The sequence below is a fragment of the Alosa alosa genome, chromosome 23 (assembly GCF_017589495.1).
Source record: "Alosa alosa isolate M-15738 ecotype Scorff River chromosome 23, AALO_Geno_1.1, whole genome shotgun sequence".
Taxonomy (NCBI): Eukaryota; Metazoa; Chordata; class Actinopteri; order Clupeiformes; family Clupeidae; genus Alosa; species Alosa alosa.
This window is the reverse complement of record NC_063211.1, coordinates 15333052-15360434: the sequence shown is the minus strand read 5'-3', so window position 1 is coordinate 15360434 and position 27383 is coordinate 15333052. Positions and strand designations below refer to the sequence as shown.

The window sequence follows — 27383 nt, the reverse complement described above, 5'->3', positions numbered from 1 at the left end:
AAATAAGGCAAGAAATGGTTAACAGAGAACAATGTCAACATTTTAGAATGGCCCAACCAGAGTCCAGACCTCAATCCGTCAAAAAAGTGAACACAAGGCCAGAGTGATGGCAAATAATCGTTCCTGCCGCAAAACCTGGATTTCTGCTAACAATGTGCGGTCTAGAACCATTGTGGAGATATGGAGAGGCTTGGTAGGTATTATAAGAACCATTTTTAGAGATATGATAGCAAATAAAACTGTTTCCATTGATTATTTAAAACGGGTATGAATAATTATGGACACCATTTTTCATAAAATTTAAAAAATAAGATGAAAATGCTTTTTCTGATTCCATGTTTCTGTTTGTGTGTGTGTGTGTGTGTGTGTGGAGGACAAAGCTCTTGAGTAATGTTGAGTGTTAGTTACCGGCAGGGTGCGATTTGTAGGGGGGGATGGTGAGGATTTCCCCCCCTCTGGTTTTCCTATCCCTACCTCTGCTAAATTATTTTTATCGTCAGGGGGGGACAACATTTATCCCCCTCTACCCCTCATATTGATTAATGCTACTTCATATAAGTAAAGCGCTGCAACGTGAGAACAGTCTAGTAGGCTAGCCTACATAATAATCTGACATCAGAAACACACGGTCACCGTCAGCACTGATGCTGCTGACACAGAACAAATGAAAGAAAACGAGAAGGATTCGGTGTAGCATAATAATGTTTTAGAACCTTCAAAATTAGAAAACTGATGCAACTGAGATGGAGGACAACTTATTCAAAATCATCCCCCCCTCTGGTTTTTACACAAATCGCACCCTGGTTACCGGCATCAAAAAGTGAGCTCTGTGACTAGGACTGAACACCCAATGTGAAGGTTAGACGCTTTTTCATAATTATTTTTCTCATTCTGATATGGGGGTCATGATGACTTAGTCACTTCTACACGTCGCTTGATATTACTTATGATAGCACTTAGCTGTCTATACTTATGACAGACATCTATGACATCTGTCTACCGTTCTCTCTGTCTAAGGATGTTGTTCCATTGTGTTTGTTTGCATCTGGGTCATTCCGTTTCAAATCAGATAAGGTTGTTGCTGCACCGTCTTAGATTTTGTTCAAACCTTGTCAACCAAGAAAGGGTCCCAAGGCATGGATCACATTGACCGGCGGGTTAAGTGGCAGATTTCCTATTGTTTGCTATGGTTTGGCAGCTGAACAGTTGGAGTGGCAGCATTACGCTAGCAACATGAGTGTTGAACATGGTTGGCAAGCATAGACCGTTCATGTAACTTTGGAACAAGATAGAACTTCTTCTGAATTATTATGGTCTGAGCGTTGCGTTACACTTCACTGTTGTTTTGTTATTTCCAGCGTCGCTTGATATTACTTATGATAGCACTTAGCTGTCTATACTTATGACAGACATCTATGATAGACATCTGTCTACCGTTCTCTCTGTCTAAGGATGTTGTTCCATTGTGTTTGTTTGCATCTGGGTCATTCCGTTTCAAATCAGATAAGGTTATTGCTGCACCGTCTTAGATTTTGTTCAACCAAGAAAGGGTCCCAAAACCAATGCTTCATAGACAGCTCAAACTTTTAAGGGTGGAAGAAAAACATGTTTTCAGTATGACCAAAACATTAAAAGTTTGTATGGCATTCTTATTCTCAAAGGCCCTAGATTTTAAAAGAAAAATGCAAAAGGTTGTGTATTCCGGTCATTTTCATAGGATTAAAATGGTATGTGGGGTAGCTAGTAGGCACTTGAAAATCTATGTGAAATTAGCTCAGTGTACGGGCATTTAGTGTACAATGTTGTACACAAAGTGCCAATGTTGTACCATAGATAAATAAATGAGTCAAAATAATTGTTTTGGCTCAGCGACAAGAATGAAAATGCAAAGGTATACAATGTAACCAAGTAAGTGTATTTATGTATGAATAAAACATGGTACATCATTTTTACTTCATACAGTAAATGAGTATAAACAGCTATTCCCATGTTGATTTTTGTGCTCCTACTAGCTACCCTCCATTTTAGCTTTACAGTATGAACATTACCAAAAAAATCAAATCACACCTTGTTTTATCCTTAATATCTTCATATCCATTTGTTGCAGAGAAGGATTTAACAAAAATATTTTACCGGTCTTAGTTTTGGGACCTAAATATCAGATAGAAAAAAATCTGAGACAGTGCAGCAACCATTTTCCTGGATTTTGTTTGATTTGATACGGAATGACCCATCTGTGTTTTTCAGCATATAGTTCATATATCAGTGTATATTTTTGTAAATCATATAGCTCTTCACAAACATTTGTTAACTTATTTTTTTCCGTGCAGCATCATGATTATGTGTTCACCTTGGTCAGTACTGAGCCTTTGGTTAACCCTGTCTGTCTCTGTTGTTGCAGAGGAGGGTGAGTGGATTTGATCTAAAAATGTACACGTACAGTATACACAAACATCTTTTTCTCTCTCTCTCTCTTTGTCTCTCTCTCTCTCTCACACACACACACAAACACATGATTTATTGATCCTTTTTCCAAACCAAATTGACATAAAATAAAATATCTACAGTACCAAACTGGTTTAGTCTAAACCAAAACCTTCTATTGTATGTTGCTTGAAAGTTGTGTGTAATTACTGTCTTTATATTCCATGTAGGGGAATATGACTGTCTACAAAACCTCTCTCTACAATGTAACACTGACATCAATGGGCTGGTAAACAATGACAAGTTAAACTTATATTTTGATATAGTTTCCTCATGACACACATCAAGATTATACTGTTTTTTCTACAGGGATTCAGTGTGTATTTGAGTGACAATGGGATAATGAAACCTAACAAATCATATTGCATTGATCAGAACAATCCATCTCTCCCAGACGGTATGTTGAACTTCCTAGCACACTGTTTTGTTCTGCCATGTGTTACTTATTTTTCAGCTATTATAGAGCCTTTAGAATAATGCAGTTCTCAATGTATTTATTATGACCGCCGCGCAGCACACAAGTGAAAATGTGTTATTTGAAAGCCCTACTGAAGTAAACAATAATACACGGTGCAGATGAAAAACATACATTTTGCTCAACACCTGAAATGAAAATGAAACACTAGAGTGCAGTAGCATCACCTCTGCTACACGGGACTCCTCTGCCAAGTTTCTTACTGTAATGCAGTGGCTGATAGGTGGGCCAGGGTAGCTAACCACGGCCTCACCACACATAATTATTCAGTATGGTGTAAAGAGCACTACTAGATGAATCTCACATAGCCAAGTAATAATGTAAATTATAGTCAATACATGTAGTCTACATGCAGCTCTAATTGTTTATTGCACAGATTTGATAAATTCAATGAAGAATAGGTTATGTCTTAATACAGAACTCACTTCCTCCCCCCGCTGTACTGGACCCCCCGAAAGGAGGGTAGGGCAGACACAGTTTTCTGTGAATATCTTGAGAACCGTAGGGCCTAGGATGACCAATTTTTTCCGTATGTTTGCCTCCAGGGGTCATGTTAACCCATTCCATGTGCACACATGTGCATAAACAGATACACACGCACACACATACATTCACAGTAATCATACGTATGACACATACTCACACAGTAGACATATGTACGCATGCATGCACATGCACAAACACACATATGCAGGCAAACACACAAGCACGCACACACACCCACACACATAAACATAAACATGTACACGCACACATGCACACAATTCAAGAATTTCTCAGAATTATGAACAGGCAAGATGGGGGTGGGGTTGTATAAAATGAATTTTACATGTGAAATCTATGAACTAATCATGTTTTGGTACTTGTTGTCTAGCAGATACCAGTGAGAATTGAGTGTGGATAATGCAATTTAGTGAGACAGTTAGAATCATATAGGCCTTTCAGCGTGATTTATTTTTGTGGAAAAAATGTGCTGGACTGGGCGGCGGTCATATTTTGTGCAATTTCAATCAAAATTCATATTTTACTCTATAGTGATCTACTTTGAGTTCAGTTCTGGTTCCAGGCCTCAATTGTGTTTCATGGGTACCTAGGTGACCTACTGTAGAGGACTTTGGGCAGTTCCAGATATGTATGTTGCTGAAAAAACAACATTTAAGCCTCTGTAACTCTTTGACAGTACAGCACACAGTCACTCTGACTGTTTCAGAAACAGGGTCTGAGCCTTCTAAGGAAGTCAAGCATTTGATGATGGGCCAAACCTTCCTTACTGTAAGCTAGTTCAGCTGTATGTATGAGTACTAGCGCTGACAAATGGCCCTCTCTGACAGCTGTGCTCTTTCCCATAGATTTTGCAGTGAAGACGAAGAGGTCCTTGAGAGACCCGAGAAACCAAGAAATGTCCAAGGCCCATTTTACCACACACTGATTCCAGACAAGACGTATTATATAAGATTGCTACTTAACGTGTCCTACCCAGACAAATGGTACATTCAGACACAGCAGTGGGAAATCTGTAATGTTGGTAAGAAATCACTCTGCATCCTTCCACAACCTTGAGCTTGGGATGTTTCTCGACTCTGAGGAATACAGTTTGTAATGAATATCAAAATGTCAGTCTCTTGCAGTTGAGCACACAAACGTTCACATTTGTTTTTGTTAAAAAGATGCACGTTACTTGTTCTATTCCTGAGAAGGACAGGATTGTGTGGAGGAACTGTGGGGTGCTCTGCTCACATTCTTCATAAATTCTTTGTCATAGAAAAACTGGATCCCCCTCAAATAAATGTGACAATTCAGTCAAATCGGTTATACCTTGAATGGGGTCTTCCTAAAAGTAAATCAACAGAAAACCCTGGATGCTTTGACTATGAATTGAGGGTCAATGGTGAGGAAGGTAGTAGTAGTTTATAAAACCTCTATGTGTTCTGTGTGTTTGTTTACATGGGTTATGTGTGCTAGAATATGAACTTTGATGCATTGCAAATGAGCGTGTGTGTGTCTGTGTGTGCCCTGATTTTTTTTACCTTGCCCAGGTCAGAACATTCGATGGCAAGCTGAATTATACTGAGCCAAATTTGGATCCAACCAAGAAGTACAAAATCTGGATGAGAGTAAAGATTGCACATTTCTGCTACACTGTTTTGGAGTGACTGGACTGGACTAGGTAACATGCTCTCTACCATTGGTACATTTCTCAGCTCATCAGAGCAGTTATCGTGATATGGTATACTCAAGCTGTATACTGTACAACTGTATATTGTACAAAGCATTCTAGTACATGGAGTTACTTTAGTAAAACAAACATGGCAGTACAATGTACGATACACAGTGCAAGGTTATTGAGCATAATGCACTGGAGCAGATTTTACAGGAGCTTACATATACTGTCATTCAGATGAGCCCGTGAAACTCTACCACTGGTGTACTCTTATCTGATACTGTTTTCACATGTCTGTGACCCAGCTGAATGCATATTCCTGTTTTTGAGCTGAAGTGCACTGTCAGTGTTTTAAGCGCTGCCTGGTCTCATGTTTGTTTATTAGATTTGAACAAATCCGCAAAAGTTCCATTAGACATCCACATTGGGGTGATCATTGGTATTGCTCTCGGACTTCCCATGATCCTCTTGGCTATAATACTATTCTGCAAATTTCAAAGGTAGGTAGAAAGACGCTTTTGCTCATCTATCTGCTTTGATGAGCTACAAAAATGCAGTTACACACTTCTTTAGGCCTCATTGCCCATTAGTGTTCATGAAATTGAAAAAAACTTTCAACATTATTTCAACATTGCGTTGTCAACATTTATTTTTGTTATGAGGTTTCCACCCGACAACAGTGATAAGTGATAAATTGTAATGTTATTGGTTTGTAGAAAATAAAGTAGGCCTATCTTAAGAGGAAAAGGCATTGTGTAGATACTGCAAGAAAGCACTTCTGTGAAAGACGCCCAACACCAAGAACTGTGTTTTCACCTCAAAATTACGTATCCTGAAACCAGAACAGCTTTCAGTTTCACACAGGCATGTTGTTATCGTCAGACAGTGACTGAGATTCTTCACTGTAATCTTCCTTATGAAGCATTACGATACAATTATACACTCCTCTCATTCTATGCTCTGTAGGATAAATGTTTTTATTCAGTCTGAATTGTAAAATTGTACAATTGTGGCATCCAATTCAGTTACAGGGGGAGTTACTGATATAAGCTATGTGGTGTGTGTGTGTGTGTGTGTGTGTGTGTGTATTGCAAGATGTATATAAAAAAATTATGTATGATGTATTTTTTTACTAAATCGTGCAACATTTTGCAAAATTGTGATCCATTTTACTAGGGGTGTAAAGATTAACCGATACGTATCGGTATCCGTTTTTTAACGTGTAAGATACGGCTACATCGATATGTGAAGCCCCGTATCGGAATAAAACTGAAATGAACCGGTCGTTTTATCGATTTACTTGTTACGAATCGGTTCACACTCTTTTCTGCTCACTCAGACTTTCATTTACGTTGCAAGCAGCGCGTTCATCCCACTTCCTGTTTTGAAACTACACGTGGCACGGATTTGTGGGTAATGCAGTTCGTTTTGGGCTACATTCATTGCCCAAAGTTGTCAAAGGACTTAATTTCCCATACATCTACTGCAACTTAAGCACGTGACAACTCACACTTGGTCGTTTGTTTGACAGTTTTTATTACTTTTTTGTTTTTCAAAATCCAGCGCGAAATTAAACACTTAGCCTACTATATCATTTTCTAAACGGCAACGATAGTCTGTAGAGTAGCCTTACGTTTGATGAAGGGATTTCCTTAATGTTAAAGAATAATTTGGCCCTTGCTGCTAAAACGATGCACAAATTATTATTATTTTGTTCATATTCACTCAGACTTGGAACAAAATAGGCCCAGTTCATAGGCCTATTTTATTCTTGTAGGCTATATGAGAAAAGGCCAAGATTGTCTTAAGCACAGTTTTATTTTATTTCGGTATTGTCTTACCTCAACAATAGGCTACAGCTCCTTGAAAACAATCAGATATAACTCTATAAAATCTATAAAGTCTATAAAAATGTATTTTTATGTTGTATTTGGCTGCTGTGTTTGACTGAAATGTAGACTATTATTTTTTCATTTCAATACAGCATATGATACAAACCTCAGTTTAGATAATCACATTCACACATTTGTTTTTGCCTAATTGACATGACCATGATAATTGATAATATAAAATGAATGTGCACCTTAAGCAAATGATAAAAAATCTTTCAGAATGCTTTCCATTCTTCAACTGCATCGAATCGCATCGCATCGAATCGTACTGAATCGTTTTTTATGAACATGTATCTTTTCTTGTATCGAATCGTGCCCATGTATCTAGATGTGAATCGTATCGTCTTTAACATGAGTGATTCACACCCCTAAATTCTGTCAAATGAACGCACAATTTACTAAAATTAAAGCAACACAATGCAGAATGCAGAAGTGCCGTTCACCCTGTTACGAGTTGATGAACCATGGAAACAATTTTGGAAACATTATTTTAAGGTACAAAAAACTCTTTGGTGTTGCTTTAACACATAATATACTACATTTTTGGTATTTTTTCCTTGTGTCAATAACACATTTATATATTTCTATAAGTTTTATAAATCTCAGGACTACTGCATTTATTAATAGGTATGGAAAGGTGTGACATTTATTGAAAGCTGAACTGTCAGACAGGGGGTGAAGAATGAGACATGGGGACGACAGACTAAATGTTAAAGTAGGGGAGTTAAAAACAGACTGTTAAAGCAGAGGAGTTAAAGGTGTGAATCAACAGGAAAGGTAAAGGACCATAACTATATATGACCAAGGAAAAGGGAAGTAGACCACATATGGCTATGAATGCTATATGATCAGAATGCCATAGGGAACAAAGTCTCACATTACATCAGATTGGAAAGTACTGTAAAACCCAAATCACACAATAATAAGACATACGATACACACATTTTTTAATGTGGAAAGGTTTCCACCATTATAATAGGCTCAGCTCAGCTCTGATTGGCTGAGCGCCGTTCCTGTAATCTGTCATGGATTTGCACAAGTTGATTAATGTTGATCAATAATAGGCTACGGAACAAAATGCGTTCCGTATCAATTCAATACATTTCCTTTCAAATACGGGATGGTTCCGTATTTTACGGAACGGTTGGCTACTACCAATGTGGACTGGACATCTATCTATAAAGCATGAAGCGTCTGTGTGTGTGTGTGTGTCTGTGTGTCTGTGGCACGCATATCTCACTGACCGTTTGTCAGACTGATTTCAAATGGCATGCGTCTTGCTACGGGTATGAGTAAGTGCAGTGTCAAATTTGACGTTGTTTGAATAAGAAATGCAAAAGATACCGTTAAATATATCGGTAAAAGAAGCACACATTGGCTTTCGCCGCTAGCCACTCCCCCTCCCACACAGCACTGTACTGTAAGCCAGTGTTTTTCAACCACTGTGCCGGGGCACACTAGTGTGCCGTGAGAGATCATCAGCTGTGCAGCAGAAAATTACCCAAATGTCACTCACTGGTCCAGAAAAGCAACTGTTGCATCAAAGAATTTATAATCACATGCTCTCATTGATTGTATGATTGCACTATTTGTGGTATGCAGGCATTGTACAATGGGGGCCCCATATCCAGTATTCACAGAATCATCACATATCCAGTTCATAACAACAATTAAATTAGATATAGTCACCTACAAATGAAACAGAGGGTGCTTGTTTTATTGAGCAGGTCTTGCATAGAAGCCATAATAAGGCCATATCTGTGTATTATTTGAAATTTTAAGCTATGGTATGTTTATTTTTTCTCCACACAGGATGTTAGTGTGCCATGGGACATTTTAAGTGTCAAAAGTGTGCCGTGGCACAAAAAAGGTTGAAAAACACTGCTGGAAGCTACCAGTGAGGATAGAAGCAGGGCTTTGGCAGAACTGGAAATTAAAAAAAACTTAAGCGAGTGCAAGATGTGTATGTCTGACCTCAACAATAACGACCCCCTGTATGCGGTTTGCTTGCATAAAATGACTGCAGATTTTGCAACAACACGCCAACACAGATATGCAGTGGCTCCTTAAAATGGCATACAAAATGATATGCAATAAACGGACACTTCGAATAGCCCAGGGTACTTTGAACTGTCTTTAGACTTTGAATAAGCAAATGACAATTCCAACTGCAAGGTCCTAAATTGAAACGAGCGATAATGGTCCCGAATTAAAGAACGTTTCAGAATGCAAAGCATAACCAGCAACAAGCAACGAGTGGCAGACAGAGTGTGATGCCACTTATATGAATAGCCCAGGCTACTTTGGACTGTCTTTAGACTTTGAATAAGCAAACGACAATTCCAACTGCGAGATCCTAAATTGAAATGAGCGATAATGGGCCCAAATTAAAGAACGTCTCAGAATGCCACACATGCAAAGCATAACCAGCGACAAGCAACAAGTGGCAGAGTGTGATCTCACTTATAGGCCACCAGGGTCTGTTTTTGAGTCACACTGTTGCAAATTTCATATGATGCATCATTCCACAAAATGGTTTGTTTTCTCTATCATCAAGTTATTCAATAGGCTCAACATATAGCCTTGACTCAAAACAGCTGTTAGGATTATGTCATTTTGATTTGTAAAAAAATGTCACATGCAGCCATGCTTACATTCTGCTCACTTCACATTTATTATATTATTATATTATCTGTAGGCCTATTCATTATTAAATGCTTACCTGGAATTGTTTTTCCCCCATCATCCTATTTTTAAAGTAGGCCTACCTGCAGGCATGTATTTGGGCTACAGGAATAGCATGTTTGAACGGGCACTGCACTAGTCACACTAAATTAAAATAAGTTTTTCGCCAGTGAACCTGCGTTTTAGACTGTCATGATAGGGCCCTTAAAACAAATGTGCCAAAAACAACACAATTTGAATCCAGCAGATAGGGACAACATAGTTTCCAACACATTGCTTTTGTTATTTATCACACAATATGTGTTGAAAATAACACAACTTGCGTTGAATATAACAACAAATAAGGTCCTTTGATGGAAAACTTGCAGTTCTTTTCATTAAAAGATACTTATATGAATTTAAGTGTGCAGAAAAATCTTCTTTGATTACACATTTTCACACAAAAACGTATGTGTGTGTGTGTCTGCAGGTTTGTCAGCTTCCAAAATAGCACTGCTTGCATTGTATACAGTGTAGATGCTGTGAAAAACAGGAAGCACAAAAGAAAAACATCTGTGTATTAGTGTGCTTTGTTTTGTTTTGGCAGGGTTTTTGATAAACTGTTCCCACCAATCCCAGGCCCATCCATCAAGATTAAAGGCCTGCTTGAGAAAGACATCACATCTCAGGTAACTTACAGCATCTCGGATCTGCCTCTACAACCACTTTACAACTGTACCTGTTTGACCACCAGTACCACTAGCCACAACAAACCAGTCTTATGTAAGCCAGGAAACTCACAGCTTATCCGAGCTGCATGTGAGGGTCCAACTGTGACATAGCATTGAGGGGCAGATTTATGTACGTTTGCAAAGGCAGCGTTATCAGCGCCATGGCCAAACATCGCACACTGTGCCTCTTCATTTTACGTGCTTTTTATCATTACATTACATTTGGCTGACACATTTTTAACCAAAGAGACTAACAACATGGTAAACAGTTTAAGGCAATTCCCACAACAATTCTAGGACAATTTAAAAAAGGTGTAGTACAATAAGAATAAGTGTATCAGTGAGTGCTGTTTTAAACAATCGAGAGTAGTAGTATATTATCATGAACTATCTGTCAAAATAAGCCCCGCCCCCTGAAACGTCATAAATCACGTCATAACCACGCCTCCTTTTTATGCAAATTAGCCATGTGGTTGTCACCACGTGTTGTTTGTTATTGTTATTGTTTTGTGAGTCATGTGACAGTCATGTGACTGGTGTCAAACCCCTGGGCAGCCATATTGGATGTAAAGTCATGTGACAGTCATGTGTCTGGTGTCAAACAATGCCACGCCCCTTGGCATCCATATTGGATGTAGTGTCATGTGACAGTCATGTGCCTGGTGTCAAACCCCTGGGCGGCCATATTGGCCCCCAAACCCCCATGTGTGTTTTGTGGATAATGGGGAATCAGATAAACTTTGTAAGAGTTGTATATGTTTAGTGGTAAATGGGGCTAAATACAAAGTGTGCTGCTAGGATGGCCGAGTGGTTAAGGCGTTGGACTTAAGAACCAATGGATGTTTGTATCCTCGTGGGTTCGACCCCCACTCCTAGCAACTATATTAATGGCTGAGAGTAGAATGAAGTTTACTTTTATTTTTTGATAAGTCCTAGAGATGTTGAGAGATATGGACTAAAAATATTTTTTTTTTAAATAAAAAGTTTAAATTGGTTACCATATTGCTAGGCGCTTTGGTTAAAAAGGTGTCAGCCAAATCCCATGTTGACTGTAATTTTTATAACTAGAATCATCATTTGGTTAAAAAGTGTGTGTGTGTGTGTGTGTGTGTGTGTGTGTGTGTGTGTGTGTGTGTGTGTGTGTGTGACCAAATGGGTCTATGTCTGGAGGAGGGGTGGGTCTATGCCCGGAGGAGGTGTTGGGCCCGGGCATGTCTCTGAGTTTATTGTTTGAAGTCCCCTTCATGTGTCTTATCAAACAGTTGGCTCGGCTCAGGCGTGCTGTTTAACTGACTACAATCACAATGGTTAATTATGTATGTATGTATTGGGGTCTATGATTCCCCACACTTTGTAGAGGAGGTGTTGGGTCCGGACATGTCTCTGAGTTTATTGTTTGAAGACCCTTTCATGTATGCACCATATAGAGGGCTAGACGCTGTCGTCCTGTTTAACTGATTACATACACAAATGTATCTGTGAGAACTGTATATGGCTAGTGACAACTGTATGCATGCACGTAGAGTCATTATAATGATGTGTTTTGGTTGTGCTAGGTAGCCATGTGTCTGCCCTGATGTTGCTAACTACTCTGCATAGGGGGATGTAAGCAGTTAGTGTATGGGGGTTAGGATCAAACAATTAAACGGGTGATGGCCGGAACCGGAGACTTGCTGTCTGATGTTGCTAACTACTATTCATATGGGGATGTAAGCAGTTAGTGTATGGGGCTTAGGATCAAACAATTAAACGGTGATGCTGGTTAGAACCGGAGACATGGTGTCTGATATTGCCAACTACTATGCATATCAGGATGTAAGTAGTTAGTGTATTGGACAGAGGATCAAACAATTAAAAACGTATTGGCAGGGGGTGGCGACTGTCTGGATCTGCATTTGTAATAAGGCCTATGGCATACAGTAGGCGGGGTGATGAGGGTCGTGGTCAATGTTCCGTTGACCAATTGAAGGCCTGGGGGCCAAACCTACAAACTAATGTAATGACATATTACCGGCCTACATTTTGAATGGTCAGCCCCTAAGGTTTAAAAATCCCTGTTAGAACATTCTGCCAGGTATTCATCAGTCTTCATCATTGACTTGTCTGTAGTCAGAAGATAGCTGTGCAGCATGGACCTCAGTACATGTGAGTATGTATTTGCATTAAGATCTATTTACCCTTACTGTCAATGGTTGTCTATAACATACATGAAATACTTTAATTGCCATTAACGCATTTTTTTTTTTTTTTTTGTTTTTTTTAACAGTTTGTCAATCCTTGGTGGTTCATTGAATACAACTGGTGATCCTATAGCATCTAATGTTAGACCCGGATATCTAAGCCTACTTTGTAAGTCCCCCCAAGCTAAATATTACCTTGTGTGGAGATTTGTATTTGTTTATTCCTGTTTCCTATTCTTTTTATTAGTAGGCTATTTGTTAATAGTGTATTCTGATTGTTTCTACATTTTCAGTGCATGGTGATATACTTGACAAGGCAGAGGGTGATTGTGCTTCTGAAGGTATGGTTTCCCTGGAGTTTACTGCTTGATATCGTGTCTTAATCTAAAAGTGTTTCTTTTTATATTTACACATTCAATATCCATCCTATTTCATAGCCACGAGACCGGTTCTATCTGATGATAATCAGGTCATCAGAGACTCCGACACAACAGAGTCCATTCTGCCTGGCGAACACGAATTGGATATACCGATCGGGGTGTCTGAAGTGGAGGATACATCGAGTAGGCCTACCCCCACGGGGTCTACAGCCGCTACAGCGGGGGTATCATCCGACGTCCGTATCTATCACAAAGCAACTGAGAAGCGTCGTCATTGTGATGTTGAAGATGATCTAACCGAAACTGAGGGGTCTGCTAAGCGGTTATATGTGGGTGTTCAAGAAACGATTGGTAAGTTGAAATTCACCAATATCTGTTTATGATCAAATAAAACATGTGCTAGGCGCTCCCATAGTAGGCTAATGTGTTCGCTATCATTTACAGATCTGACTACAACGGATGACGCTATAGGCCTTGGAGACGCATCTATCAACAACGGGGTTGCTTATTCAAAGGACTATCGACCTATTGTCAAGACTCAATCAGAGGATATCAACCGCGCGGATTTATGGACTGATACACAACTTGAAACATGGGATATTAATGGAACGGATTTTGATGACATATCTGACTGGGATATACTAAACGCTGTGGAAGCCAACGAATCCTGTGAAGTTCATAAAAGGTCAGTTTTAACGGTTGTTGATGACTTGGGGTCGGCTGGGCCCTCTGTAAGTAATGCAGTGTGTGATGTAAACTCAGGTCACTATAAGTACACAGATGCAGAATCAGCCTTGGATACTGTTGTGTTGATGCTAAATGATGCTAAGCCAAAATGTGGTGAACGTTTAAATACACACATGACTCGTAGTGCTACCGGTGTAGTAGATCCATGCGGCAATGCATTAGATCTGGTTGTTGGTGCTATGAAAATTCTGCATGAGGTCTGCAGAGATAATCACGTCGCTACCAAGAATCATCATGAAGAATTTCGCAGTTGTTATGGATGGTATACAGAGCAGGGATGATACTTTTATGTTGATCTAGACTTTGTTAAAAACCCTATTATGATAGATTGTCTAAGGGCTTTTTTGTTTTGATTTGTAGCCTTTAGGTTTCTTTTTTTTCTATTGCTGTTTTTATTTTTTAATTATTTTTATACTAGTTATGATTGTGCACGTGTGGTAGGCTATATATGCGTAATTTAGTTTTAAAAAGTCTTGAATAATTTGCTGAGTAATCACAGAGTAGCAATGCCTCCGCCACATAAACGCGCTAGAAATGATGAATCAAACAGCGGGGGTGACGACAACGAGCCGTCTGATAAACGTACAAGAGATGGCTACCCTGACAGTGTTAACACTCTGCAAACAATGGTTGCTCAGCTTGAAAGCCAAGCTGCTAGATTCGTACAAAACATTGACCGGGACAATCCTATTATCAAGCGCATGAAACAGAATTTGGATACATATCACAGGAGATGCATAGATTCAAACACCACACAGCCATCCATTAGTCAGAGACCAATTACATGACCATCCTTATTAACATAATGTTACATCCTTAGATTCCTACACAAATAATGTTACACCCGATGGGCCAATACCCAATAGATACACCATCCTTACTTTCAGACAAATAATGTTGATGGGCCCTCAGTATGCATGGATGTGTTAGCTGGAGGTTCTGGGGTGCAAAAAGGCACTGGTGGTGATATGCATGACAGGGTTCCCACAGTAAGCATGGATGTACAACCTGGCGGGTCTGGGTTGCAAACAGGTACTGGCGGTGATGTACATGATAGGTCTCCTACAGCTATTTTACAAGATGAGCCCTCGGCGAGTGTGGATGTGACTCCTGGCCGTTCTGGTGTACAGCCCTGTGACGGTGGCAATGTTGGACATGACACGGCCCCTGATTACAATTTAGACCGTGATGCCATAGAACGCTTAGCGAATGAGGGAGGTGTTGTTGGTGATTACAGAGTTATAGCCAGGCCCCGTTTCAACAGTATGGAACTAAGTAGGCCGCTAAATTTTAGGGGCTTGCGTGATACTGACATGGCTTCATACATAGAACACTGTTACGCTATCTTGAACGATATTGTGGATTTCTCAAGGAGATTAGGTGGGGAAAATGCAGTTATCAACATTGTGTTAAGGGGTGAAAGTCTTACTACCGCTGTACAGGCTAAATTGACAAATGAAAATGGTTATGCTTTGGACCGGTTGATTGAAGCTATTGAGAGGGTGTTACAGAGTAATACGATGCTCTTGGCCGATCAGAGTCTGGATCTCCTCGTCTCTATAGTGCGCAGTGGAAACGGTGGTGGTTATAGGAAGCTGAAGGATTTGGCTCATGATGAGGTCATCAGGAAGAAAAAAATATGTTTGTTCACGCCTGTTAATGACTCAAACAATGCCTGTTTAGCTATTTGTCTGGCTCATTTTTTGAACCCTGATGCCACAGCCGATAGATTATTGGAGCTGGGGGCTGACATGCATGAGCATGCGGGGTTCACGCCTCAGCAGCAAATAGGTTTTGCTGATGTGGCCGTGTTTGAGGACATGTATGATGTTAAAATTGTGGTCTTTTACCGAACCCCCCTACATGAGTTGCTGACATATCAGACTAGGGTGACACCCAACCCTAAGAAAACTGTTTATCTGTACCTCCATGACAATCATTACCACCGGATTTTGCGCCCCAATACATTCCTGGGGGAAGGTCACTTTTGTGGTTTTTGCTACCGTGGCTACAGTAGTAAACGTGATCACGCGTGTAAATACAACTGTGATGTATGCAACGATGTGAATTGCCACAAAAATAAAGGACCATCAGTATACTGCCGTGATTGTATGCGATACTGCAAATCAGCTTACTGCCATTCCAGACACAAACAACCTGCGCCCACTGGGGTTATAGGCAGAATGGTGGTCCCATGTGATGTCACTAAGTACTGCAAAAAGTGTAACAGACGATATCATGTTAGCATGAATAAGAAAAACCCCACAGATGCTCACCCATGCGTTGTCCTCACTGTAAAGCCAATTTGGTGCCTGGTGATAACCATAGCTGTTTCATTCAACCCTTCAAGCCGGAAGAGACAGAGCCCAAGTATATCTTTTTCGATTTAGAAACACGATTTGAAAATGGTAAACACCAGGCTAATTTTGCTGCTGCCATGACTTTCAAAGGGGGGTCTTTTGAGGCCGAGGGTAGTAGTTGTGTGTTTATGATGTTGAGCCACTTCAGACGGTCTACATATAAGGGCTACACATGGATGGCCCACAATGCATCAGGGTTTGATAATATCATTTTACTGGAGCATTTCACCAAGCTAGGGGTTACGCCCAAAATAATCATGACTGGATGCAGATTAATTTTCATGTATGATGAGATCTTTAAACAGCGGTTCATTGACAGCTATTCGTTCATCCCCATGCGTTTGGCTAAGACAACTGCGGCCTTAAATCTGAACACCGGTGAGAAAGGGTACTTCCCACACAAATTTAACACAGCAGTGAACAACTACTATAGGGGCCCCTATCCAGACCGTGAGTACTATGGAGTGCGACACCATGTCCAATAAAGACAGAGCTGACTTTGACACATGGTATAGCGAAGCATCCAAAGGCGTATTTGATTTTCAGAAAGAGCTACGATCTTACGGGGTTCATGATGTTGTGCTACTGAGGGACGCGTGCATGAAATACCGCGAGACGTTCATGGGCTGTACTGGTGTAGACCCATTCACTCAGACTACATTAGCATCCTGCTGCATGGCTGTCTACAAGGCACGCTTCCTGCAACGAGACACAATAGCACTCACACACAACAATGCCTATGTTAACCAACATAAGGCATACTCCAACTCCTCTATCCAATGGTTGGAATATGTGAATGATAGTAGAGATATGGTTGTACAACATGCTTTGAGAGGTGGCGAGGTGCAAGTAGGTCAGTACTACCTCGACGGCTATTATGAAAAAAATGGTGTCAAACATGCACTCGAATTTAATGGCTGTTTTCATCACGGCCATGATTGCCGCTACAATCCAGACCATATACACCCCCTGTTAAATATCCCTTACGGGGATGTGAGGAGACATTTTGATGATAAGGTGACATACCTTACCAAGACCAAAGGGTTTAGGGTCGAAGTGATGTGGGAATGTGAGTGGAACCAGGCTAAGCAGCGTGACCCTGATGTTAAGAGATTCATGGCCACATACGTACACCCCGAGCGTTTAAATCCTCGCGATTCTCTTAACGGTGGAAGAACAGATGCCTACAATCTTTACCGCAAAGCTGGTGAGGGTGAGAAAATTCACTACGTTGATTTCACATCCCTATACCCGGCATGTCAGAGCAAGTGTGAGTACCCCATCCACAACCCCCAGATCATAGTGGGAGATTTTCAGCCACTTGAAAATTATTACGGGTTGATCAAAGCTACAGTCTCTCCACCTAGGGGCTTACTACACCCCGTGCTGCCATACCGCTGCAATGGCAAATTGATGTTCCCCCTCTGCAGGACTTGTGCTGTAGAAGAGAATCAGACCAGCCCCTGTGAGCACAGTGATGATGAGCGCTCCATTTCGGGGTGTTGGGTTAGTCTTGAGCTGATGAAGGCTATTGAAAAGGGCTACATTGTTACCAAGGTTGATGAGGTCTGGCATTTTTCTCAGAGATCTGACACATTGTTTTCATGAACGTTGTATTATGAAGACTGATGAATACCTGGCAGAATGTTCTAACAGGGATTTTTAAACCTTAGGGGCTGACCATTCAAAATGTAGGCCGGTAATATGTCATTACATTAGTTTGTAGGTTTGGCCCCCAGGCCTTCAATTGGTCAACGGAACATTGACCACGACCCTCATCACCCCGCCTACTGTATGCCATAGGCCTTATTACAAATGCAGATCCAGACAGTCGCCACCCCCTGCCAATACGTTTTTAATTGTTTGATCCTTTGTCCAATACACTAACTACTTACATCCTGATATGCATAGTAGTTGGCAATATCAGAACACCATGTCTCCTCCGTTCTAACCAGCATCACCGTTTAATTGTTTGATCCTAAGCCCCATACACTAACTGCTTACATCCCCATATGAATAGTAGTTAGCAACATCAGACAGCAAGTCTCCGGTTCCGGCCATCACCCGTTTAATTGTTTGATCCTAACCCCCATTCACTAACTGCTTACATCCCCCTATGCAGAGTAGTTAGCAACATCAGGGCAGACACATGGCTACCTAGCACAACCAAAACACATCATTATAATGACTCTACGTGCATGCATACAGTTGTCACTAGCCATATACAGTTCTCACAGATACATTTGTGTATGTAATCAGTTAAACAGGACGACAGCGTCTAGCCCTCTATATGGTGCATACATGAAAGGGTCTTCAAACAATAAACTCAGAGACATGTCCGGACCCAACACCTCCTCTACAAAGTGTGGGGGAATCATAGACCCCCAATACATACATACATAATTAACCATTGTGATTGTAGTCAGTTAAACAGTACGCCTGAGCCGAGCCAACTGTTTGATAAGACACATGAAGGGGACTTCAAACTATAAACTCAGAGACATGCCCGGGCCCAACACCTCCTCCGGGCATAGACCCAAACCCCTCCTCCAGACATAGACCCATTTGGTCACACAGACACACACACACGACCCCATGATTCTAGTTATAAAAATTACAGTATATGGGATTTGGCTGACACCTTTTTAACCAAAGCGCCTAGCAATATGGTAACCAATTTAAACTTTTTATTTAAAAAAAATATTTTTTAGTCCATATCTCTCAACATCTCTAGGACTTATCAAAAAATAAAAGTAAACTTCATTCTACTCTCAGCCATTAATATAGTTGCTAGGAGTGGGGGTCGAACCCACGAGGATACAAACATCCATTGGTTCTTAAGTCCAACGCCTTAACCACTCGGCCATCCTAGCAGCACACTTTGTATTTAGCCCCATTATCCACAAAACACACATGGGGGTTTGGGGGCCAATATGGCCACCCAGGGGTTTGACACCAGGCACATGACTGTCACATGACACTACATCCAATATGGATGCCAAGGGGGCGTGGCATTGTTTGACACCAGACACATGACTGTCACATGACTTTACATCCAATATGGCCGCCCAGGGGTTTGACACCAGTCACATGACTCACAAAACAATAACAAGCAACACGTGGTGACAACCACATGGCTAATTTGCATAAAAAGGAGGCGTGGTTATGACGTGATTTATGACGTTTCAGGGGGCGGGGCTTATTTTTGACAGATAGTTCATGATAATATACTACTGATGATGACAACAACAAAGAAGTAAAATTGGTGCTCTACCAATTCCAATTCCAGTAAGTACCAATTCTGTTGTCTTTGGATGCTTTTCTTGCTGACGCATTTAACCACATTTTTGGATTAACACCTGCTTTTACCAGTGGGTAATATTTCACCCCAAAACTGACGTGCGCTTTCTTGGACAGTTTTCATACATACAAGGGAATACCTAATTAGGCGCTTCTACTCCCATCTTTTAACACAAAACTCCCAGTTTCCTCTGACCCTCCTCTGAATGCATATGCATGACACGGGAAAGTGCAATTTGTGATTCCCTGCTCCCGAGACAGGCAATCTGCGGTTTTACGTGTGGCCGGTTTGTACATACCACACCATGTTTTTACGTGCACGTTGTGAAGAAAATATGCCTGAAGTGGGCGCAAAAGCGATACATCTACTCCTGAGTGCTCTCTGTCCACACTGACCTCTGTACGCTCACTCACATTGCAGGGTTGAGTTACAACTCAAAGTGGCCTAACCATAACATATAGTATAAGTAAGTATATATAGTCTTTTATTTTTTATGTCAGTCATTGTAACATCTTTGATTTTCCCCCCTAATTGGCTAATGGGAAGCTGCGTACACTGTCTGCACAGCCATGAATTTCAAAGTTCTTCATTTCCCAGCTTGTTGCCACATCATATACTGATGTGAAACTACAGATGTAATGCAATCCTCTGTAAAAAGTATTTTGGATTTCCCCCCTTCCTGTCCTTGTAGTTTGTTAGAGAAGTAACAACGTGTCCAATAGACATTATCTAATTCAGACAGGGGTTTTTTTCCAGTCAATTTTCAGTTATGATCATTTGGTAACACTTTACTTGACAGTACCAACATAAGAGTGACATGACACTGTCATGAACGTGCCATGAACAAGTCATAAATGTTTATGACATACTGTAACGCTTATGTCATTAAGTTTCATTCCGTTTTTGTCATAACAAGTTAGGGTTAGCATTAGGGTTAGGGTTAGGGTTGGGGACAGGATTAGGGTTAGAGGTTAGGATTAGGGTTAGGGGGTAACACTTTACTTGATGAGTGAGTTCATAACACATTCATAGCAGTTGTCATAAACTGCACATAAAGCATTCATGAGACATGACTCAACATTCATACCAAACCTTTCATTAATGTGGAAGACAGGATGACGACAACTTGTCAAAATAAAAGTCTAACAATCGCAAAGGTAAACTAGCCTACATTCAGCTGACCCATATTTGTGTAACCTGGAAACCATTCATTTAATCTCTCCAGCCTTTGTAAATATTTCATGAATATCTTATTAAGTCTACATTGAATGTCACTTTACTATTAAGTGAAGTATTCGTAATTACTGAGTTTAACACTGGGAGGTAAACTAGCCTACATTCAGCTGACCCGTATTTGTTTAACCTGGAACGGTTGAACATTCCCAGTAGCAAAAGACGAGAAATCACCTGCAAAGGTTACAAAATACAACAAATACATTTGGTAACACTTTACTTGACGGGTGAGTTCATAACACATTCATAGCAGGCTTGTGCAAAATTATGGAATTTAATTGAAACTGGCTCTGAAATTCAATTCTTGAATTTCACTTGAATTTCAATTGAGGTAGCAAACAGGAAGCAGAATTGCGATTCGAATTGTGCACAAGCCTGATTCATAGCAGCTCTCATAAACTGCACATAAAGCATGCATGACTGTCTCATGAGACATGACTCAACATTCATACCAAACCTTTCATAAATGTGGAAGACAGAACAACGACAACTTGTCAAAATAAAAGTCCAACAATTGCAAAGCAGCACTGCAGCTTTTTTGTTCCAAACCTCTTACCTAATCACCTCACATCTTAGTCAATGGGCTACTCCAGTGCCAAAAAGACAGAACATGGTCAAGCAAATAATTTTTGTTTCATAAAAATGTAGCCTATTTGTTTTATGATGTAGCCTAACCTTTGCAAATGATTTCTCATCGTTTGCTAATGGGAATGTCCAACCGTTCCAGGTTACACAAATATAATGTAGGCTAGTTTACCTCCCAGTATTAAACTCAGTGATTACGAATACTTCTTGTATAGTAAAGTAACATTCAATGTAGACTTCATAAGATATTCATGAAATATTTACAAAGGCTGGAGAGAAAAACGGCAATGCTGCTTTGCGATTGTTGGACTTTTATTTTGACAAGTTGTCGTCGTTCTGTCTTCCACATTCACGAAAGCTTTGGTATGAATGTTGAGTCCTGTCTCATGAAACAGTCATGAATGCTTGTGCAGTTTATGACAGCTGCTATTAATGTGTTATGAACTGACCCGTCAAGTAAAGTGTTACCATACATTTTTATGAAACAAACATTATATGCTTGACCATGTTCTGTCTTTTTGGTACTGGAGTAGCCCATTGACTCCGATGTGACATGATCTGGAACAAAAACGTCAATGCTGCTTTGCGATTGTTGGACTTGTGGTCGTCGTTCTGTCTTCCACATTCATGACAAGGTTTGGTATTAATGTTGAGTCATCTCTTATGAAACAGTCATGAATGCTTTATGTGCAGTTTATGACAGCTGCTATGAATGTGTTATGAACTCAACCGTCAAGTAAAGTGTTACCGAACATCTTAGCTTATGGCACTCTTGTTCAATGAGTGTCAAGGTAAAAATGTTTTTGTGTTTATGTTTATGTTTTTGACATTTTTAGGTGTGAAATGTTGGCTAAGCTTGTTAAACATTCTTATTTGTGTTTGGTTATTGCCCAATAGATCATGTCACACAAATGTGTGGAAGTGGTCACTGAGGTGGAAGTAAAAGAGGATGAGGAGGAAGAGGAAGAGGAGCGCTGGTGAAAAGGTGCTGCATGTGCCACAGGAAGGTGGGGCGATTTTGTCCAGAGAAGGACAATAATATAGATGACAGAGGAACTGCTTTGGATAATGAGCAAAGTCGTTTCAACCTTTACATGTGCGTTCTTCATTCCTTTTCCTTCATGTTGAGGATCTTACTAAAGACTGCAAACTGGCCAGTTTTTTTGTGCTGCTTTTGACAACTTGTGTGTATGTTGCATTTGCCAATTAGTAAATTACCCTGAAAAAGCTCTGCAGTACCAATGACATTTCAACATGTGAGCATCTGTGCATTGTTGATATGGATGATATGAAATACTATGCAGTAACTCTTGTTCCTCTTCAAAATAAATCTGAATATTTTGTATTTACACTTGAATTGCTGAATTTGAGCAGTTGTATTGAGAAACAAGATTTGAATAGTTTATTTGGAATTGAATTCCTTAGTTTGGAATTGAATCCCAGTTAACTTGAAACTGAATGTAATATTTTGAAATTGAATTAATTTGCTCTGATGTGTAAATGATCCTCACTGAACATCCCACATGCTATAGGGCTGTTTCCATTGTAGGAACGAACCGCAGCTTCACTGCTAGGCCCCAATAAGAAAAGGTAGAAACACAATGGGTGATACGCAGCTTTTTGGCCCCCAAAAGAATTAACAGCATTTTTTTTTGAAAATGTGAAGAGTTTGGTTCCAAAATGCTAACATTAAATATGCCGTTTTGGAACCAAACTCTTCATGTGATAACACATTATTTGAAAGCCCTACACTGAAGTAAACAATAATACATGGTGCAGATGAAAGACATACATTTTGCGCAACACCTGAAATGAATACATGCTGAGTTTTATTGTGAAAATGAAACACTAGAGTGCAGTAGCATCCCCTCTGCTACACGGGACTCCTCTGCCAAGTTTCTTACTGTAATGCAGTGGCTGAGAAAGTGGCTGATAGGTGGGACAGGGTAGCTAACCACGGCCTCACCACATGATTATTCAGTATGGTGTAAAGAGCACTAGATGAACCTCACATAGCCAAGTTCCAAGATGGCATTTATAATGTTCTGTTATATTAATTTATCTTTTCATAATGTAATTTATACAGTCAATACATGCAGCCTGCATGCAGCTCTAATAACATATTGCGCATATGGTCATTAATAATAATAATAATAATATGTTTATTTGATATAGCACCTTTCTCAAACCCAAGGTCGCTTGGTACACAGACTTCACGGATTCAATCAATTCAGAACTGATGTAAAGAAACCACTGGCCTACCAGTTCTATACAAGACGCTTAATCAAAGATCCTTGATTACTATCAAGATAGATTCTTGTACGTTGCTCTTTGATTAAGCGTCTTGTGAATTGATCATGCAGTTCACAATGCAGCCGACCATAGACGATTCATCTCTACTGTGCCAGAGTAGCAAACAATCACAAATATGAATATTTACAATAAACAATAACAATGGGAATGTGTCCCCTCTGCAGCACTGTAGCTGATTGGTTATTTCTCTAGCAGTCACGATGATGTCATTTTCTTTCTGCTGCTTTTCAGTAAGTAGCGATGAAACAGACTTCCCCCTCAGTGCTGCACGCTTATGTACATGCGTGTGTGTGCATGTTTGTGAGTGTGTAAGTGTGTGCGTGTCTGTGTGTGTGTATGTGTGGAGCACAAATCTCTTGAGTGATGTTGAGTGTTAGTTAACGGCATCAGTGTGACCCAAAGTGAGCTCTGTGACAAGGACTGAACACCAAATGTGAAGGTTAGACGCTTTCAGTTCATACCTATTTTTTTGATACTCATGTGTCTATCAAGGACTTTGCCACTTAAAGACTTACATCACTTGATATTACTTATGGTAGCAATCAGCTGTCATGGACTATTTCAAACTGCAATTCACACTTCTCTCTCTATCTATCTATCTATATATTATATACACTACCAGTCAAAAGTTTGGAGACGCTTAGAAATGTCCATTCCACTCCATTATAGACAGAATACCAGCTGAAATCATTTGGATTGTTTTTTTTTCAGGGCAGCAGTTTTCAGATTACATTATGTGCTTACATAATTGCAAAAGGGTTCTCGACTGTTATAGAAAGAAATGGCTGATCTTTAACCACGTTAATTCCAATTGCACTGTGCCTACTTACAAGGGCATTGTTCCCACCTCTTTTGGGGCCTACCATCAAATGTTTGACCTTTATAGAAAGCTAGAACCTGTAGTTTTCATAGGAAACAGTCAGAATCAATGTGATGTACTGACACAGAGTTACAGAGGCTAGAATAAAGTTTTTTCTTTCTGCCGGATTACAAGAATCTCTGAACTGACCATATTTCAGCCCTCTAGGTCACTTGATATCACTTAGAAACACAACTGAGCCCTAGCACCAGGGCTTGTGAAGCTGTGTGCAAAAGTACTGTAGATCAATATAGAATGAAAATATGACGGCTTTAAAAGACATTATTTGCCAAGGTATGCTCATGCGTTTTGTAAAATGCCTATGAAAACCCCCATAGGACTTTTGGCTATCCAAAATGCATACTGACAATCAAATGCTTACTGCACATGAACCCCTTTGTGAAGAAGCATATTCCTGGTGTCAAATGAAAGGTAATGCAATATCTGCATTGCCAATTATCAGCAACCATTCATCCAATGTTGCAAAGGCACATTCTGTTTACTAATCTGAAACATTGGAGTACCATTTTGCAATTATGTAAGCACATAACTGAAAACTGCTGCCCTGAGTAAAAAAAGTAAGTTTCCTGAAGCAGATAGCTTTTCAATTAGCTGTTGACCATGACCATGTAGTGCATAACAGAAGCTACATCTTCCAGAGCATTTGTGGAGCTCACAGTAGAGCTTCCTTCTGGCCGCCCATACATGAATCCTTTAGGCTGTATTCGGTATAAACTTGAAAGACAAACTAATTTCCCATGCCAGAGATGAAGCAACCAATTTGTGCTTGAAAATATGTTGGTGGCAGTCTACTTAAGCAATAAGCCCCGAGAGGCCGTAGGTTACACTGATTCTACAACAGCTAAGGGAGGTATTAGGCACTCCGCTAAAACCCCCTAGCTGTTGTAGAATCAGTGTAACCTACAGACTTGAGTGGCTTATTGGTTTTCTAAAACTGTTACTATAAATACCAAAGTTTCATAAACTGGCAACGTTTTATAAAGTAAAGGCACAGCAACTAGAAATGGAACCGATTTATTAATAGATAATCATTCTTCCGCCAAGAAATATATATATTACCTCTATCTGAATGGTTGCCAAGCAACGTCGAGACACAACTACTTTTGTATCAAGTTATGGTAGCGCAGTAATATACAACAAAATGTGGTCAAGGTATATGTTTATACAGCATTTTACAACAGCATCAAACGCGATTCAGCCAATCACAATCAAACTTTATATTAAGACACACATATTCACCATTAATTAGCTGCTTACTAACATGTATATTAGTAGCATACTAGCCATTTGTTAGTCATTATAAGTCACTAATTAATACCTTATTCTGCAAAACCTTATTCTACCCTTGCTAGACCCTTAATTAAGAATGTCCCTTTGTAAGCTCCTAATTACTCCTCATTCATAGTTAATAAACTAGATGTACCGCATAGCGGTACAAAATATGACCGCCGCTCAGTCCTGTACATCCGTTCCGCGAAAATAAATCACACTTCAATTTGTCTCCATATTTTACTCCATCCCCCACTCTTGAAACTTTTGTGTATGCTTGTTTGGCATGCCTGAGTGTGTGTGTGCGGCTGCACAGAAAGTACCCTACTGGTGCTGAAAAGGTGAATAGATTGTAGAATAGCCAAAGAAGATGTAGAATTGTTATAAAACCTTTAAAATCTCTAAACAATCACAAGTAGGGCAGTTCATCACAGTTCATCCATTGCAACTGGATTGATGAAAGGTCACTTACACCTGTAGGCTACATTGTATTTGGGAAAAGCAAAAGGTATCAGCATAATGTTATTTATTTATTTATTTATTTATTTATTTATTTTTTATGTATTTTTAAACAAAAACATCTCTGTCAGTTCCATGCCGTTTTCAACAGCTATCAAAAACAAAGGTCATTTTTGGATGGATGGATTTTTTGTGAATGTTTCTTCTTCTTACATAAGATTTTAGTCATCTTTAGTTCATGTAATACTTTATTGTCAATGCACAAATTAAGTAACAGTAGTCTGAAACGTTATTGTTAATGCACAAATTAAGTAACAGTAGCCTAGTCTGAAACGAAATGCTGTTTTACATCTAACCAGTGGTGCAAATAACTGACATGTCCAAATGGGCCTTGATGAAATGCGTCGCTAGACTGTTCATACACATTTTAACGGGCCAAAGTTGAAGAGCTTTTGTCCGTTATTGTTAGTGCAAATATAGGCTGATTCATGTTCCCTTGCATTGTTTAACTGAGGTCCATGGCTAGTCTGGCTTTCATCAGACCAAGCTCAATCTTTTAAGAAATCAAAAAATAAATAGCGGGCAGATCAGGCTGGGTGAACCCAGCCTGGTCCATAGGCACCCGATATTGTTTAATTTTCCGATTGAGATATACACGCTCTGGCTATTCTAAATGCAAAAATGCATCAGGGAGTTATGACAAAACGGTAACTAACAAACTAGATCCTAATAGAAAGCTGTTAGCTTCCCTAAGCTACAGGTAGGATTATAAGGTAGGCCTATTTACAACATAAATTGTCAATAGGCTATGCTGGCTTACACAAATAAAATCTCCTTTGAAACCAATGGCTTACGCCTTACAGTATCAAGCAAACTGTCATATCGTGGCGAAAAGTTGTAATAACATTCACGCAGCTCCATGAGTCAAGGAAAGCGCGAATGAAGTAGCCACTTCTAAATGGGACCCACTACACAGTAGCTTAAGGTGTTTTGCTAAAGCAGCCATAATGAAATGAAGGTGTCATTGTTTGGATACTTCACACACACGTGCTTTTTAATTTCACAGACTACAACTACCAAGCTGTAATCAAAGCACATCGATTCCCCTCTCACACCCTGCACGCACTTTAAACAAAAATAAACAGGCGTCTCAGTCTCACGCATGTATAGGCAAAACTGTATCAGACCCGGTTAACGCGTTGGTAAATCTTCCATTGCACAGAATGATTTTTGTAGCACGTGCAATAAATGACAGTCGAAAGATACAAA

The 27383-nt window shown here is 39.9% G+C and overlaps 2 non-coding genes across 2 annotated transcripts; one reads left to right on the top strand and one right to left on the bottom strand.

The window, feature by feature from the left end:
- Positions 1–11200: 11200 nt before the first annotated feature.
- Positions 11201–11285, top strand: trnal-uaa. The gene has a single exon. It is a non-coding gene; the product is annotated as a tRNA-Leu (tRNA).
- A 7577-nt stretch (positions 11286–18862) lies between these two features.
- trnal-uaa lies at positions 18863–18947 on the bottom strand. The gene has a single exon. It is a non-coding gene; the product is annotated as a tRNA-Leu (tRNA).
- Positions 18948–27383: the final 8436 nt, after the last annotated feature.